Here is a 20,246-nt window from a genome sequence, read left to right on the forward strand (position 1 = left end):
TACAAAGGTACTTTTAAACATATAAGGCAACAACAGTAAAAAATTAAAAATCAAAAAAATATTATAAAAGATAGCAAATCCTTACATTTGCCATGATTTTTCATTTAATTTTTTGTTTAGTTAATGGAAATTAAAGTCTGGCGATAGGCATCCGCTACGTACGAGTAAAGGTACATACTTGTCATTTAAACACTTTACCTACACAAGGAAATGGATAGACAGACATTCAGTTGACAACAAATTTCGTAAATAGTATTAGAGTCTTTTGAGCATTGCCACCTTTTGGAACCAAAGATTTTATAGGTATTTTTTTGGCTGTTGATAATTTCGTCTACTCGTTTACATCTATTGTCACAGTAATGACGACAAGTGAATTCAAAATGATTTATTCGAGTGGAAAATGAGATACAAATAGCTGACAACTTGATGGAAATTTATTGTTCTATTTCTTTTACACTTACGAGTGCAAAATTATACTACTATTACAACGACAACAACAGTAACAACAAAATAGAAAGCAATAGCAACAGCGAAAACAACTACAACAAGAATACATTATTATGTTGCCATTGCCAATGCCAATACCATCATCATTTTCGTCAATGCCAATGACAAAAACGATTATACAAGAGTGGCTGATGACGACGATGATGATGATGAGTAATGCTGCATCTTGATATTATTAGCTTAATATTTAAAGTATTTGCGCGTATTTTGTAAATTATTCATGATTGAAAGGCTTTTTGGCGCATCGACATCATTATTATCAACATCATCTTAATACTCGACAAAACATTGTTCAGCTTTGTTGTTGTAGTATGTGTATCTATGAATATGTGTTTGTGTTGGTGTTTTTATATGTCATTTAGATTTTTTGTTCGTTCAGCTATTGAATCTTACTAAATCATTGTCAAATTAATTTTGCATAAAGGTGGAAGGAAGTAAAAAAAAACACAAATCTCAAGAAAACCTTGAAAAAAGTTAAATTGTAATGAGCTTTCAGTGAATGAATCCTTTTAGCTTAATTTATATGTTTTTGTTATCGATTTTTCTTTTTTCGTTATTGTTACCGTTATTTGTTGCAGATTTAGGAATAATATAAATTTAGAGAACTATTGTGATAATTTATCTTAAACTTTAGTTTTTGTACAACACAAATTATTGTTATTTATTAAGGAGATAGCTAAACGAATCCTTGACACAAATTTTATAATAACTTATCTTAAGTCAAATCAATTACTTACAATATTTAGTTTAGAGCATTTTTTAACTTATAGTTTTCTTTTCATAATAATAAGATAATAAAACTTTTTACAATTTGTTTCTTATTCTGTATTACATTCTTAAGTGTAAACTAAACTTATTTATTCAGTAAGTTAGCACTTTTAGAATATAGTGTCTCGATTAAAAAAATCCTATTATATCTTTAAGAGTTTTTAAGATATTGGCAAAATAACAAAAAAACATTTGATCCCAATTTTGAACCAAATAATTTTATCTAATTAAAGGTCTTTGCCTTATTTGGATATACATACACACTATCTATCTGCCGAATATAGCACCATCGTTTTTTATTATAATGCAGATATTTATGGACCATTTTTTTTTTCTCAATTATTAAAATTCTTGGTCGGACAAGTGGGGTCTTCAGAAAACGTATTTCGCTATCTATAAGAGTTCGAAATAGCTATACAAGGTCCCAACATTAAATGTTTAACATCATCCAACGATGGTGTAAGGTATATACATGTTGTAGAAATCTGACTTTTATGAAGACTTTTAATATACATTCAAAGTTATACTTTAGAACCTACGGCGGCAAACTACATATAAAAAGTAAATATTTCAAAAAAGTACTAAATTATGTGAAAAATTCCGATTTTTACATAAAATGATAAGCGCAGGGTGTTGAAAAATCAATTAATAAAAAATCATAGTGGGGTCCAACATAAAAAATATAGTCATGGGATTTTTTTTTTGTTCATCCTATGACAGAAAATCCATAAAAATTTGACTACATCGTAAATTTTGTCACATATTTTGATTTGTTCAGTTATTTGTTATAAAAAATTAATACAACAAATATATCAATTAAAATGATTTATGAATGTTACATGACAACGCCTCTTCAAATCCTAACACTGTACTGCTTGGTAAGACATCTAGAGATGACATGGTGGTGTTACACTGTAATAAAATAAGTCTTTTTCATGTGCAGTGTATGGAGTACATCATCAAAAAGTCAATGGCATGTTAATGAATGCATAAATGCAACCAGAACGAGTACGAATAGTATTTATGAGTATTTCGATAGACCTGGGAACACAATGATTTATAGAGGATGTTGTGAAGCATCATCTCATATTCATGGTTCAGAAGTATTTACAAATAAAATAAATGGAAATTGTATTGTTCTTTATTGTAAGACTCAATAACTAGATACATTCATATTTGGTTGCGGCTTTTCTTCTGCTAGAAATTTTTTCGTCTTTTTTTTGTGATGACTTCTGATGATAATTTGTATTTGTGTGGATTAGAATCTATAAATACAACTATAAAATCTATAATGCAAGAGAACATCATCATCATCAACATTTTTACTTGGGTACTTGGTTAGTGTATGTGTATAGATTTGTAGTTGTGGCAGGATTTCCTGCAGCGCATCCCTTGGGGCTTATCTCTTACGTGTATTCGAGGCAATATCCACAATTGGAAAAATGATGTACAAGTAGACTTATCTTGTCGAAATCTTTAAGGGTGGGTATTTGTTCTTAACTAACTAATAGTACGATATGTTGCTGCTATTGTAGTTATTGTTCGTGTTAGTGGTGGTGGTGTGTTGTGCAGTAAATCAACAATTAATCAATACAAAAAGTCAAATACTAATTCGTTTCATATTCCTTTAAAATATGTGTGCGACTGTAACTATTCATATGAACTTTGTTTTGTTACAAGTTTAAATATCCTGGCAAGTCAGTAAGTAAAGTAATATTTATGATTTTTGCATTTCATGTCATAACCCATCAAATAAACAATATAATGCCAAATCAACCATTTCATATTTGTTCTTCTGGTACAAAGTACCCTTCTATTGCTTTAAGGATTCATTTATTCACTACTAAATTCCTTATATTGCAAGGATTTTCTAATATTCTTGCAATATTTTTCTGTTCTCTTTGAATTATTTGTCTAATTCAACAATAGCAACAGAAAAAATATGATAAAAAATTTTTATTATACCCTTGGTTATTTGTTGGGAGTGTGAGTCCATTTTCATGATGATGATTTCAAATGTAATACTTTTATCCTATTTTGAGCTTCATTATACATTTGCTACAAAGGGTGTATGTCAATATATGTGTTTCTTACTCTACTACTTATTACAAAATCCCCCTTGTCATAACACTGCAATACTTCAATATTTAGTTTTCATTTAAGTTTCTTTTACAACAGGGTAAATTTTTAAGCAGAACAAAGAAAAAACAACAAAATTCTTAGTAAGTAACAAAGACGAAAAAGAAAAAAACTTTCGAAAACAAAGTTTTATATGGGTAAAATTTAAGCAACTTGTGGGCTTGGGCTGGGGGATGGTAGAGTTTTGTCGATGTGTTTGTTCTACATGTGTACAATTTGTTATAATAAATAATTTATCAGTTTCATATACAATTTACTACATATATGTATGTATATATGAGTATAAATGTTAACAAATGTCTGAGTATTGTTAACTTTTTTTGTGCGACTAATTTTTATTTATATAAAACAAATTTTTATGACACATTTGTATTAGTTATGGGCCTGGTTGGTGGAATGATTATATTTATGGTCGCATTCAAAGAAATAAAAACAAAAACTAATTTTCTAAAGTAGACAGAAAGAGAAGGGAAATTTTGGGTGGGGGATGGTGTTTTATTTAAATTAAATATTTATAAATTGTTTAAAGATAAAAGACTTTCCGTATACAATTTAATTAAAAAATTATTACAAAATCAAATCAAATGCAGCAAAAGTTGTGGTGAGACATGTTTTCAATCAATAAACTAGCAATCAGTTTTAATTAGTTTATTTTCTCTTCTTGCCAAAGATGTCGACAAACAAAAATTTCAAAGCATTTTTTCTCTTTTTATTTATTTTCTTTTATAAAGTCGAGCCTTGAACTTTACATTGTAGCGTTTTATTGCAAATTTAAAGTAATTAGGATAATCGTGATTTTATAGTGAATTCTTTCTTAGGAGTATTAGTAAAATTAAAGTAAAGTATCGATTGCTTATTTGCTCTTTGTGTTATAGTAAATCAGTGGTTCTTAACGGGAAAAGTTTTTATTTAAAGGGATTAATGTAATACAAACAAACATTGTGGTCTTTTCAGAGCGATAGCGACTAAAAGTTAAAGTAATCGTTTTTAAATTAATAAGGTGTAAGTGCTAAAATCTCATCAGAGATTGGGTACGAGTGTGATCCACGAGTACGAGTGTGATCATTGCTGTAATAATACATATAGGGAACATAATCTACATTGGTTAGCAGGCCCCCTTTTTCGTTATTTAATTCTTTCGTTTCAATGTATGTCATATTTTGACTTTAATTATTGTGTATAGACACCACTGCCAAACCTTTCCTAACTCTAGAGTTAAAAATACGAAGATTTTTAAGAAAAGTATTTTGAAAGAGTCAAAACAACAGCATTACTAATCATTACGACCATCTATTACGAAGAGTTTATAACTTTATCTTAAAATATATATTTCGCTTAACAGCTTTTTATTAGAAATAAATAATCAATGCATTATAAATCGGACTTACAATAAATCAGCCTAGAATATCTTAAATAATTTGCATTCAAAACTTAATCCATTTGACAAAATAAAGTTTTTTATTCAACAGTTTTGGAAACTCTGTCAAGCCAATATCAATCGATTTTATTGGTTTAACCACAATAAACGTGGCCAGACATTGAATGCATACAACAGCAATAATGCTGCTAACACATAACAAACAGCAGCAGCAATAGCAATAGCAGCAACAATAAAAAAACCCAAAATGAAAGCAACCGAACAACAATAAAAACAACTATGTACACAAAAAATTGTGTAGAGCTCAGCAAAGGATTTTGGCAAACAAGTTCAATGAAAACATATTTTCGTTAAATACTTGATGATGATTCTGTAAGTAAAGTTTATTGGTGAAAACCTAGACATTTTGAGGTTGAATAAACCTCAATAGCAAAAACTGCAATAACAACAACCGCAACAACAACAATGTTTATATGTGTATAAAAGGCTTTTAACGTTATTAAATTTAATAGCAGACAAGACTCAATCATACGTCATAAATACGACTACGACGAGTTAATAGATGTATACAAAAGAACATATTAACCAGATTATCAAGGTATTAAATAAATCATATTTGTATCTACATATGTCTTTACATCTCTATTAAATTTAGTTTAAAGTTATGATATTATAATTTTCATTGATTTGTAAAGTTTTGAATTTGGCTTACAATTATTGGCTACAATTGCTAAAACTGCCCACAGCTGCCTGGTTTAGGTATCAAACAAATGATTTTACAAAAGCCACACCACATACTTGGACCTGATTGACCAACACTTGTTAATCAGCTTAAATAATTGCGTTTTATGTTTTATGTGTCTACTTGATTATCGTTAATTAATGTTATTAACACTCATACTAAACTAAACACATTTTATAAACTGCTGTTGCAATGCGCTAAATACACTTGCAGACATACAAACACATACACAATTTTCCTTGAACCACCTTCACTTATTGGTTGCGGAGGTGGTTAAATTGCTGGAATGAGTGGTGTTTAGGGAAAGAGTTTAATGGCAAGAATTTTATTATTACTTAGTTATAATTTATCAGTCGAGTACATAAATCTTTAAGATACATTCACAGCTACAGATACAATTACAATTGCAGTTAAAGGCAATATAAACATAAGTATAATTATGATATTTATAATTGTACAATATGTTAATTGTGTGGAAGAGTTTGTGCTTTTGTCTATACATATTTACAGCTATAAATAAATGAGTATGTAAATTTGCAAATAAAATAAAGTGTAAATTTGTAAAATACATACATTGTATGTTCGGACTGACAATAAGTTAATAATGAAGACATGTCCATAAATAAATTATATTTGTTTGTCTGCTTATTGCACTTTAAGTAATTAGACAATATATTAATTTATTATTGTTGCCTCATTTTCTTTTTGTTTTTATTTAGCAGTTGCAGTATATTATTGTATGTTATTAGAATAAATTATTTTAATTATACTTTTGAAAGCATCATTGTTGCAATTAATTTTTTTAGAGGCGTGGATATTTACTAGCTTAATCCTTTTGTTTCGACAGCAGCTGTTTGATTTACGTTTTTATGTTTTTTCTTTCTCACAGCATTGCTTTTTAAAAATATTTAAAATACAAAAACTGTTGTAGTAGTTGAAAATCTGTTCTTGTTAATATTTAAGTACCTGCTTATAATCCCTGTATATTTTGTTCGTACGTAGGGTTTTTTCAGTAATTGCACTTTCACTAAAGTCAACTTGTTTAACTAAATAACTCTCTTATTGTTTGGGCAAAAGTACTTTAAAACACTTAGAGAAAAAATAGGAGAAAAACGATTTTTGAGCAACAATATTAACTATACGATAAAAAGCTTAATCCTGTTATAGGCTGATCTATCAGATTTTTCGATAATAATACAGAATCGTGATTTTTTTTGGCAACAATGTAAACTATACCATAAAAAGCCTAATCGAGTTAAAGGCTGATCTAACAGATTTTTCGACATCACTCTGCAATTCAAATGTATTTTAATTTGACAATCACAATTAAAAACATTCGTATTACATCGCATATGATGATTGTTAGGTGACTGTCAATTTTAATTCTCTAATTTGTAATTATTGCTTAATGTCTCAAGTATTGCTTATAGGAAAAACATAATCTAATTGGTAGTATGGTATATCTCATATATTTTTGACAGTGTATTTTTACCTCTACATCTGTCATCATGTTCTTTACTTAAGCCTTGTGAACAAAATCAGTAGAACAGCAGCAACAGCAATAACATAAGACTTTGTTGTAATTGTTATTTTAATTTAATTTGTTAAATATATTTTCGTTTTCAAAATCCTCTTGTACTAGAAAACAAAACAAACCGACTGACTGACATACGGTAAATACTAGTACAAAAAATTTTACTACGACAACTATAACAGCAACAATGGGTACCTACTAAAAAAGGAATCCAGCAATTCTAATTCTATACACATCCATACGCTTTAGTAATACCAGTCAATAAAGTAATCCTCTTAAGTTTTTGTTTTCATAATTTTTGCACAGAAAATCAACTATGTATAGACACACACACACACAGATCCACCCATAAATAGTGCAAGGACATTCCACATACATACATTCAAACCATTCAAAATATCTTACCTGGTGTATGTGTGAGTCTGTATATAAAAATATATGAAGTCTGCCTAAAACTGTCAGGCAGTCCATCAGTTTCGGACAGGTTGTTAGCAAATGTCATTGCCATAAACACATATACCAACATACAATATCTTGCTATGTGTGTAGTGTGTGTTTATGTGAATATTTGGCTGCATAAGTCGATAGAGTGTCTACTTGTTATATATAATTTCTGTACATATTTTCCCTAAACTGAAAATCGGATTTCCATTTTTATGAAAATGAAAATTTCGTCTTTAAAGGCAGTTTGTTTGTAATGCATGTCATCATGTGCTGATTGAATGAATGAATTGAATGGGTGAATGAGTGAGTGACTGACTGAATGGGATTGTTGTAATGACTGACACACTTATTTAAGGAATAATTTGACAAAACAAAATTGGTAATGGAAAAATAGGAAATGCCCTCTGGTCATTGATTTTAATCATAATCCCTAACAAAATAGGAATTTTACGAAAACAAAACATTAAAATATACTTATATAAACACTATTAAGGAATGAAAGAAATTTTAATTAAAATTGAAAGGTATAACCAATTTTTTTGGCTAGAAGAGCAAAGAATATTTTGTATTTGTATATTAAATAATATTGTGTAAATTATGTGCATATTTTAAGTTAAATTATCATAATTTACATTAAAATTCGTTTCATCTATAATAATCTCCAGCGCAAACAAATATCAGTAATAGTGCGTGCTGGAAATGCTATTTGAATTGGTTACCCTTTGTCCTTCCTGAGCGCCCACCACTTGTTCTTAATGGGGAGACCAGCAACATATGTTTTTTTTTGCAAGGGTTAGTTGGTTGTTCGTTGATGTTAAAGAGGGGAAAGGTTTAATACTCTATTTCATTTAGTCAGTCTATATTTGAGAGTATTTGCTCTAACCTTTTAATAGCTTGAAAAGTACATAAATGCAATATGGCAACGAGCAAATACAGTACGGGAAAAAAGGCATATAACATTCCCCCCTAAGCATCGTCAGACAATATTTACATTCAAACAAAAGACACTTACTTATAAACTAATACGCACACACAGACATACACTCACACATATCCACTTATTGGAGTTACTAACTCTTATTATGAATGGTGCCCTTTCATGTACTAGGAGTTGTATATTTGTGTGAAAATATGTCTGATATTGTGTGTATTTGTCTCTTTAAATTGACTTCATGACTAAACAGTTTAAGTTTAGAAAACTTTTTGGGGTAAAGGAAGAAAAGGAGTCAAAATATCCTTAGGGTATGGCTGGTTTCCAAAATACAAAATGAAAAAAAGCAAAAAATTAGAAAATATCAAAACAAAACATAAAATCTACATACATAAATAAAAATGAGTAACAGAGATCCTTTGGTTTATTTTTTCTTCTGTACAACAAACCAAAGCTGTAAAGTAAGTAAAGTAAAAAGTGTTTCTTCTTTCTCTTTCACTAATATGGACTTTGTGTCAGCTATTAGTAGAAAATGAATTGAATTTTCTTTTGTCAAGTGTTTTTTTATTTTTTTCTATTTGAAAACAGAATTACAATATTAGAAAAAAGGATGCATATCAAGAATATATACAAATTTATATCTGTAACATTATAAATAGATTTCATAGACTTAGTCCATGTTTTTAAATTACTGACAATGAGTAAGAGAATATTTAAATTTAAAAATTTATAATAGGGGTGTTTCTAAGTGCAGAAGAATTTTGCATGGCCATACAGATTTTAAGGTAATGCTAGAAAATTTTTTTTTAAACATGATATCTAATGTAATTATTTAAGAAGTGTTGAACTTTTAAAGATATATCTAAATTAACGTAAAATTATATGAGAATAAAACACAAGCTTATGCCAACAGACAGACGGACACAAACCGATACAACTGCACAAGAAAATCTTTATATACGCACCATCTAAATCCGTATCAGCCTAATAATTAAAACATCTGTATCAATGCTTCAGTGAGTGGTGAGTGTGAGAAATAGTCATACGTTTTAGTTGTGAAATCGTTTTTAAACAATTTACGCAAACATTTGTGTAGTCATCTCTTACCATAACGAAGCACACTTTCTATCCCCAACACAACATAAGGACGTAACAAGTAAATAAGGGCCTGAATTATAGAAAAGTTCAATGAACTCTGCAATTAACAAAGTGACAGCAGAAATGAAACATATTTTTTTGAAACGACTTATTAATTATATTTTTATTTTAAAGATATGTAGTTAGGAGTGAAAGAAAATGGATTTGAAGATTTACAAATTAATTATTAAGGAAAAATTTACTTAGGCGTCATCACAGAACTTTTTTTGTCTAAGGGCTCTTTCAAGAAAGAATATCAAATCTCTAAAAACTAATGAACTACGGAGTTTTCGGTTTTGTAGTTTTTAAAGTCATGTATTCAGATAATATTCTAAACCCTGATTTTATCATAGTACAATTTCCTGAAATTTATATTCCAAAAATACCGAAACTAATTGTTTGTTGTTTTTAAAATCCTGAATGTACGATTATTAAAGAGCATTTTTTCTTTCAAAATATATTCTCAAATTTACCACATTTATATATAATTTATAAACTTGACTTATTGTATGTGTCATTCAAAATTTGTAAATACGAATTTTCATTTCGACAAACTTAAACTGTGTGTGCCCCCAGCATTTAGCCTTACGGCCATGCCCTTTACACCAGGCCTCTGCAGGATACTTTTAAGTATGTAAATGAGAATACGAATACAAATGTGTGAATGTAATTTAATTTCATGACAAGTGTTTGGACAGCCAAATCTAAATCCTTAAGTATGTTTATCAAGACACTTTTATGGTATTTTTATACGTTTCTCAACACCGAAATAAATAAAATTCTCCAGCTAAATAAACTGTTTATTATGCACAACATAATGTTAAATGACTTTGTCACCATATGTTGTTATTTTTTGTTATATTTCGTAAAATATTTCATTGTATAAAATTCTGCCATAAAAAAGAGTAAAATTAAAGATATTCTTTGGAGAAAAAATACAATCCTTGTATTTCCAAATAAAACTTAAAAACAAAATTTTTAAGATTTTTTACACAACAAATCTTTAAAGTTTGTTTTTTTAACAAACAAGTGGGGGAGGGGTGGTAAAATTAAATAAATGAGTATATTTTCATGAGAAAGAGAATGAGTTAAGTGCCATAAAGTCATAAATTAACTGATATCTAATGCCATAAAGGCCTCTTCTTAATTTCCTGTATGGCTTTTAATATCAACATTAAATTTAGGGTAAAATTACCATTTTGCTATTTTCTTTTCTATTTCTTTTTATAACATTTTCAAATTGTTTTTGCAGCAAATCTACAATATGTGAGATTGTGTGTATTTTTAAAGTATTTTTGATATACATATGTATTAAATATACTTTACTATGCGGTATATGTGTTTAAATGTATGTATTTGTTGTTCATATATGTTCCCTTTTTATAATAAACATAAGTTAGAAGTTTATTTTGTATTGCAATTTGAACTTAACTGCCCTTAAGCTAGACCTTTATGTATTATTTTCTATTTTTTACTTTGAATTCAAGTTGTTTCTCCTTTTCGTAGAAACAGCTATACAACTTTCCGTAATGTTCAAGTATAATAATGTACTTTACTATTTTCCACTCATACTAAGAAAAAATCGTATAAAATGGACTAAAATATTTCGGTTTGAAAAGCATATTTTCTTTTCAAAAGGTATTTAATTTTAATGATATGAAATTATGTGGTTTTTAAACAAAACCCAAAAATCTTGAAAAAAGTAAAATATTTTTTATTGGGTTTTTAGAATAAAGGAAATTTTATAAGCAAATAAGTAAAATATGTATGTGTACCCAGCAGTTCGGTCGGACAGTCCCAAACTACCTATTTTACCCACTATTTAAGGTTACCCCTATTTACCGACTGTCCAGGTTATTAGCTCTTTTTACATGTACTTGTCCTATAAAGAAGTCAATCGTCACCCCATATATTACAAAGAGATAGCAAAAGACTCTCTTATAAGGGGACATTAAGTGACGAACTACTAGGTAATGACCTTTTTGAGTTTAGCTAGTTAGGATAGTGGTCCTAGAAAAATATACTGTTATAAGAAAATATGTTTAATATTTGTGAAATAAAACATACATATTCTTTTAACAGATAACAGTTCACAATATAAATAATTCACCTTCGTAACTACACCATTCGTCAATCTGATATTAAAGTAGTAGAAGTGGAGAGGTATATCGGTATAATAAATTTCAAATATTTTTATTCAAAATAATTTATCATAATAGATGGACGGACATAGCTAAATGGTCGTACAATGAGTACACAAGGATCATTTTGCAAAATAAATTACTTTTTCTCTAATTCAATGACAAATTAAACCAAAAAAAAGTTTTTTTTATTTAAATCGACATTAAGTGCTTTGAGTACAATTTGTCAGTATAATTTTGTATTTGGTGAATTAAATTTGTCAGTATAATTTTGTATTTGGTGAATTAAATTTAGTAAATTTGTTTTTCGTAAGAAACAAAAAAACAACAACTACAATGAGAATCAAAATTTCTATTAAATTTAATCAAGCATATTGCTTTTAAAATTCAGCAACAATCCTTTTCACATTTATTTTTTTTAGATTTACAGTCTCGACTAACACACACTCTCTAGACTACAAACTAATAAATAAACAACAAAATGAAAATAAAAACAAAATGCAAATAATAAAATATAAAAATATAGACAAAATATATGAAAATGAAAAATTTATTAAAATACCAGACAAGCACTTTACTCCTTTATAACAATATACTACTAAAATCGCAAACAAAAAACACCAGCAAAATGTTGAAATGTTGTTGTTCACTTCCCCAAAAACAAGAACAACATCAACAGCAGTAACAATGAAGAGAACAACATTAGCAGCAACAACAACAGCAGCAATAGCAATAAAAACAAGCGTTTTTTAGACAAATAATTTAAAAATAACAAAAAATCAAAAATGAAGAAAAACGAAAAATAACAAAATCTTGTTATATCCGTTTTATAAATAAAATACATAGAAAAACATGTTGTAGCAGCAATATAATAAAGAGAAAAACAACACCAACATCCGACATACATATAAATATATTTTTATAAAGACTAACATCATTACTCACACAAACACAATTATCCTTATACACTTACATACATGTATTCACACATATTTACATACTTATAAACAAACAATATTTTTTGGCTTAAACTAAAATTGTATATAAAAAACACAAAGATACAAATTCATCTAAAGAAAGGGAAGTTGGCCGTGCTAAAACATAAAGAGTCATATTTCTCTAAAGTTGAAAGTTCATTTGAAGCTGTAGACAACAACAGCGTAATTGTACTATTAGTTGCTGTTGTAAAACAACACGCGACTCACAACAACCAAATATATTGCCATAAACAAATGTTGCTGAATAGTGCTGCTGCTGTAAGTTGGAGGAAAAAAGCACAACTATAGAAAAAACGGTATAACATGTCTCAAAAATTCATATTCACAAAGTCGTCGTAGAAACCCAAAATGATTTCATTCATTACCCTTTTTTCTGTGAGCCCTACTTTAAAGTTCAGATGTATATTTGTTTTTATATTTTATTTGCAACAATTGCAAATCTGTAAAATATAATTAAGTCTACGTCGATGTTACGAATTATAACTAATATATATCACCCCCAACTAATGTTTTGCTTAACACGTTATTAATAATTTTATTACACTACATTCGACTAATGTAATTGGTAATTAAATACGTAATAAATAAAAATAACTAAAATATATTTTTCTGTAGTATATTAAAAATTCGCTTTAAGTGTATCAGCAACTGACACAGCTCAAAGAAAATATTGCATATGGAATATGTATTGCTTGTAATTGTTTGAAAATAAAAACGAACCATTTTCATTTCCAGAAATGAATACGATGACGACGATAACAAGAAGAATTTTTTCTAAAAAGCCTGATGAATTTTGCCCGAGAGTATGAGAAGGATTCAATGTTGTAATGAAAACTTTTTGAAAACAGCTTAAAATCTATTTCAGTTAGAAAGAATATAACGTTTCATTTTTTAACTGTAAAATTTAATTTTTTTTGTTGTATTGTCAATTTCTCCATCTATTCGTTATATGTATGTTGTTGATTTAAGCCAAGTGTTTGCATAGACTCTGCTGTATGTTTTTGAATTTCAACAGCAGGCAAGAGCAGCAGCATCAGCCTAGCCACCATCTACATATACTTTTGAACTGAATGCATATCAGCCGTATCAGCAGCAGCATCAACCATGTCTGCTATTTCAATTACATAAATTTGTCGCTTTTGTTTACTTTCTAATTTAAATACGGGCTGTTACTGCATCACAAAATTTTAATAGTGTGTATTTTTCAAACAACACGAGCAGTTTTTTCGCCCTTTTATTTCATTTTACAATATTTTCTTGCAAACCACCAAGTGTGTTAGATATTTAAGGCAGGGGCAGTTTAAATTGTATGAGACTTGGGATTTAACAAAACAAAACAAAAAAAAAACTGTAAAGTTTACATTTAGTCTGCAAAACAACAGCATTTATTGAAGTTCAAGTTCGCCGAAAGTTTAAAAAACATTTAAAAAATGTTCTTTTGTTGCCTCGTGCCAACAACCATTTAAATAATAAACTCGATTAAAAATACTCGTTCGCAGCATACATGCAATTTTGTGATCCCTTTTCCTGTTTTATTTTTTTTTTTTAGTTTTTTTTGGCGTAACATACTATAAGAGGACAAAAAATAACAGGAATGTTTATGGTCATGTTTTTTTAATTACCATTAATGAAAACGAGAGAAAAAGTGCTGAATTTTGTTTGTTTTTTTTAAGTGTTTGTGTATTTACTTTTCAGAAAATAAGAATAAAACTAAACTTGTTGAAATTCAAGTATTTTAATCATAAACTTTAATTAATTAATTTAAATATTTATGTATTTAAAAAAATCGAATCATATTCTGCTTACAAGATAACGGATAACACAGGTTAATACAATTAAAAACAAAATCAAAATTTAGGGATCAAACTACATCTTTTCTAAATGATTTAGCTATTTGCGACGTAACAGAGCGAAAACATATTTAAAATGATGTCCAAAAGTAAAAAAAAATGTAGCAACTATTAATTAAAAAAATCGATATTGACTTCATTTTACGCCAAAAACTTAAACTGCTGTTACCCCAACAAATAATAGAGAATTAGAAAAACTTAACAAGTATGACAAATTGTGTCATAATAGCCTATGTAACTCTTAAAGATGGAAAATTATATTGTAAATGACAAACGGTATGACAAACTTATATAAACCCCCTTTTCACGAAATTTCTTTTTTGATATACTAAATTCTATATGATTTCATTGAACTTATGACTTTTATGCCATCATATTATATAAATGTTTTTGGTGCAAAATTTCTCAAAGTATTTTAAACCTTAAAATTGAAGTCTGTTTCAAAAAAAATTCATAGAAACAATTTTCTTGGCAATTCATTTGATTTATTTTCATTTACAACTTTGTAACATTTTCTACATTAGTATTATTTAAATTAAACACAAAAATATTTCATTTTTTTCTGCCTTTTTCCCAACCACAAACTGAATTTGTGATAAAAATACCAAGAAACTTTAGCCATAAAATGAAAGAAATACTATATCTCAATACAAGAACTGCAGTTAAAAAAGTAACTAAGAATATATATTTACAGAACTTTAAATTATTGAAATTTATAACCAGGGTGACCAAAAATTTTAAACCTACAATTTACAGCAAAAACTTATGTATTATTTTTATAAACAATTTCAAACTGGCTTAAAATGTTTGCAAGCCCAATAAAAACACATTCGTATATATGTCTGTAATTGATTTGATATTTATCATTTTGAATTTTTGGTTGCCCTGTTTATAACTTTTTATTGAAATAGTTATTACTAATAAATGAAAATAAACTACTAAATACTTCTATACTCAAACAACAATAACTTTATAACGACTATTAATAATATTTAATGAAAAACCTTTTTACATACCATTTTTTAAATGAAAATAAAACTATTTTTTGTTTAAATAAATAAAATATTTAAGAGTATGTTTTATAAAATGTGTGTGTTTGAGTATGTTTGTCTGTAAAATATATGAGAGTGTTGACAAGAATGTTTAATTTCCTTATTTCCTGTACGAGTAAACAAATAATTATACCAAATAACAAATGATAATTATGGCACAAATATAAAGAGGAGAGTCTTCAAAAAAGAAAAACACAGAAAATTTACTAGGCTTTTATTAACAAAAACACAACAATTGGATCTATTTTTTTCGGTTAGTCGTTAGTTAAAATAATGAAACAGTCACGTAGCGGCAGTTTGATAGCGCCTCTTACTCTAACGCTTTTGATGAGATCTCGTTAAGAATTCATTGTTATTTAGTTTCTTTTTCGTGTATTTCCGAATTAAAATTGTGGTGACACTACCAATGATGACAGCCAAATGTAATGAAATGAAAAAGAAATAGGTCCTTTTTTCTACTGTTTTGTTTTATTTCAATACTAAGGTGAAACGAATAAACGTTTAAACAAGAGAAAATAAATGCTAATGTTTATGAATAAACATGTCTCCTAGACCACCATCAACGTCAGCCGCAGAAAAGAAAGAACAGCCACTGCCAAAGGCGACCGCCTACCTAGATAGATAAATAAATAAATAAATAAATAAATATATACGAGGTTCATACAAGTTCCAGATACGTTTTCAATTCATGCTTATACGTGCATAATTTCCTGGTTTTCGAGTGTCTACGCCATCGTTCATTTATCTCCAACGAACCAACCATTTAACAAAAAAGCAAAAGAAGCTTTTTTATGCAGAAAGCGTCGAAAGCATTAAAATGTAAATTAATTTAAACGAAAACGACAAGTGTTTGTTTTGTAGCAACAAACAATCGATAACAAAACGAGTTTGGAAAAGGAAATGGAATAGACAAAATGAGACAATGAAAAAAGGAAAGGAAAGAAAAAGATGCCATCATAAAGTAAAACTACACAAACAATAAATGTTAAGAGCGCTCTATTTTTAGAATCAGATAAAATGTAATAAAATAGTAGTAAAATATTGTTAACAAAGCTAAAAACAAAACAACCTGATTTTGTTTTTTCCCACTTTTCGGTGCTTAAAACAAATCTAAATCTATGAGAAAACATTAACCCTTGATTATCTTAAGAGAAAACATACTCATATCATGAACATGAACCTAAAACCAGTGGACAGAGGACGACTATATAGATAAATATCATGATATGAAAAAGTAATGAAACCAATAAACATAAAAACCAAAACAAGGATGACAACATACAAACCGGAAGAGCGAGATTTTCAAAAAAAGGACACACACACACACCAATACCATAAATACAAAAACACACACAAACACTAACACTGCTACTGTTACTGTTACCCAGATATTTTGTTTAGATAAACACAAAAAAAAAACTTTGAAAACTCTGAACAATATACATGAAAATAGAACTAGTGATGTTTGATAAACTGATAACGAAAAAATTGTCTCAAACAAAAAATCAAAGAAATATTTAGGAGGTGTTTTCATCCACAATTTCATCTTGATAATCGTTTTTGAAGTGAGAAAAAAGGCTGGGGTGGCAAAATTTTAAGCCCATAGTGCAATTTATTTTGTTGTTCTAACAAATTATCTGATAAATGTTTTATATGGAATTATTCAAAAATTAAGATAAACTGCTAAAACACGAATGAAAAGAAGCAACAGTTTTTTTTAGAAAACAAAGATTTATCAAAGTTCATATAGAGTTAAAACCTGCAAAATTTAATTGTTAACAGATTTAAAAATAGATTTTCAGAAAATAATAAAGATTACAAAAAATTTTTGCAAAATTTAATTCTTAACAGATTTGAAAATAGATTTTCAGAAAATAATAAAGATTACAAAAAATTTTACTAAAAATTTATTATTTTCTACAAGTAATTATTACTTGTAGAAAATAATTTTTTTTTGCAGAGATAATTTCAGTGCGATAATTAAGATCGTACCCGAAAATTTCGCTGTCGATAATGTTTATCTGATCAAATATTTGCAATATAAAAATTTTTTAAACTTCAAACTAAATAAATTGTAAGCGATGTAAAATGGTGGATAGATATAAATAATTTTTTATACAACAATTTTAGAACTCTAGCACGTTCTGTTCAGACTTAATCTTACATTTAACAGAATAACAAATGGATGGATAGTCAGACAGATGAACTAGTAGGAGTCTATAATAAGATAGTCTATTGAACCTGATGGAATCAAAAACACAATATAGTCCTACACTTTTTTAATAGCAGATATAAGAACAAATGATTTTACTTACCATTAATTGATCTGAAATATAGAAAAATGAAATGCATTTTAGTTAAAATGGCTTTACACTGGTTTTAAAATAAATTTACTATATAATTAAAAAAAGTATTTCTAAAAGCCCTTAACATTTCTAAATATTTAAAATAAAATATTTAAAGTTTTTTAATTCTAGATATTGTCAAATTAACATTTCATTAACACATTTTTTATTCATTTATTGTGTTAATGCTGAATGCATCATCTTTTTGAACTTAACATATTGTTGAGCTTTTTTTTCAATATTTGTGCTTGTTTGTATGTGTGTATGTAGAACTGTCATACTTTAAGCCTTGTGACAGTGAATAATTAATTTCATCCATTAGTGCACATATTTATACCATCAACCAGCAACAAAAATTTCCCAAAGGACTATTAAAAATTACGAAAACTGAAAAATACAAAAAAAGACAACAGCAACTATAACAAAAAAATTTAAAACGAAATAAAAACTACTACCGGATGAATGAATAAACAAATGAAAAAAATAAAATATTGTTAAAACTTTACTGCATGCTATGTATTATTTGTTTATGTAAGTACCCTGCAGTTCTGGACTGCTGCTTTGAAATACAGATTGTCCTAGGAAAAAGTCAAAGTATTTTAACTACTAAAGGCAAGTTAAATAACTATTTTAAAATATAAAATATCTACAATTAAGTTATGATTGAGCTATTGTTGCATTACTTGGGAACACTGAAGTAACTACCGACTTTCTGTCTGTCGTTCAATGAACGCGTTATATAAAATTTGATTTAAAAGTATACAATTTAAAAGAGACCCTGTAAAAACTAATGGATATGTAATATAAACTCCAAGTATGCTGGTAGTGTAAAAGCATAGAAATACATACACAAACGTATGTATGTATTTGTATTTATTCGCATTCAATTGTATGTATAACAAACTACTATTACTAAAAGCTACAACACAAACGAGTAGTAATAAAAGTGCGAAATTTTATTGAGAAAATTTGCAACAGAATGAAATATACGTAGTTATACAAAATACTGTGAAACCCCTACTTTTGGAAAATCATCTTCTGTCTCCGTATAAACCTAGTAAAAATTCCATGTAATTTACCTATAGTATTTATTTAGATCATTTCTTAACCTCAATATTATAAGATTTGTGAGTAAATTCCTTTCCGAAAAAGTAGGGTATAATTCCGACAATATTCCTGGTTATACACATTCAAACACATTTTATCAACATGCATATAAAATGAATAAGTTTGCTGCTGCAGCTGCATTGTGTATGATATACGAGCGTACAATATAAAATTGTCAAACATAAATCGTGGAATTTTTAAAATCAATCAAAAATTCCAATACCCCATAAAAATGCACAATCAAATACAAGCTCATTTATATATGTACATACAAACACAACCGAATATAAAATATGAGATATGGAATAGCAGGGAGGAGCTGGTGTCTATGGAGTGGACTTTGAATATAAGCAAGAAGAACAACAATATTTTTATTGGTTGTGTTGTTAAGCCTGCTGTTGATAAATAATAGAAAATGCATTACAATACAATGGACAAGGATGAAAAAAGCAAATACTTACTAACACGACAACCAACCAAGCAACAAACATACCTACAACAAACACAAACATATTGCTGTATACCAGAGTGTGTCAAATTGTGAGCTAAAGCGTCAGACGTTCAGTAGTAGTGAGTGCAGTGGTAATTTAAGACCCCTTGCCAATAAATTTTACGCGATGCAATTTAGTATAAATTTTAAAACAACTGGCGCTTTTTTAACAACTTCCCTGTCCCATTCATCTATCCATCTGTCTATCTCTCTTTCGCGTAGTTCACTTTAACATCTCCCGGTAAAGACATCAACTGACATATGCCAGCGTTTTATGTTGCATTTGAAAAGCGTCAAAATGACAAATCGATGCAACGCCAATATATTTGAATATGTCCAAAGCACACATTGCAGCATACAACCGCAAAAATTGTTCCTGCTACAAATACTCGTACCTCAATTCGAACTACTACTACATCCAACTGCCATCAACAATCGAGCAACAGCAACTACTACAACGATGTTTAACTCCCCAACAATTTGCTGTTGTTTGTATGTGTTTTATGATTTTAAAATGCTCAATAGATTTGTTGTTAAATGATGTTTTTATTTTCAATACATTTTTGCTTTTATTCGTTGTTTTTGGTGCATCAACAAAATAAATTGTCAGACGTTATAGTCATTTTGGCGGTCGAGTAGTCGGACGGACACACGAAAAGACAGACATACTTTTGCATAGACAA

General features: G+C 28.3%; 1 long non-coding RNA gene across 1 annotated transcript in view; it reads right to left on the bottom strand.

The window, feature by feature from the left end:
* The window catches only part of LOC124420298, a 137,602-nt gene that overhangs the window by 94,493 nt on the left and 22,863 nt on the right, over positions 1 to 20,246 (bottom strand). The window contains exon 2 of the long non-coding RNA XR_006941102.1: positions 17,937 to 17,947. This is a non-coding gene — a long non-coding RNA (uncharacterized LOC124420298). The remainder of the gene's footprint in view (positions 1 to 17,936; positions 17,948 to 20,246) is intronic.

Source organism: Lucilia cuprina, chromosome 5 (assembly GCF_022045245.1).
Source record: "Lucilia cuprina isolate Lc7/37 chromosome 5, ASM2204524v1, whole genome shotgun sequence".
Classification (NCBI taxonomy): Eukaryota; Metazoa; Arthropoda; class Insecta; order Diptera; family Calliphoridae; genus Lucilia; species Lucilia cuprina.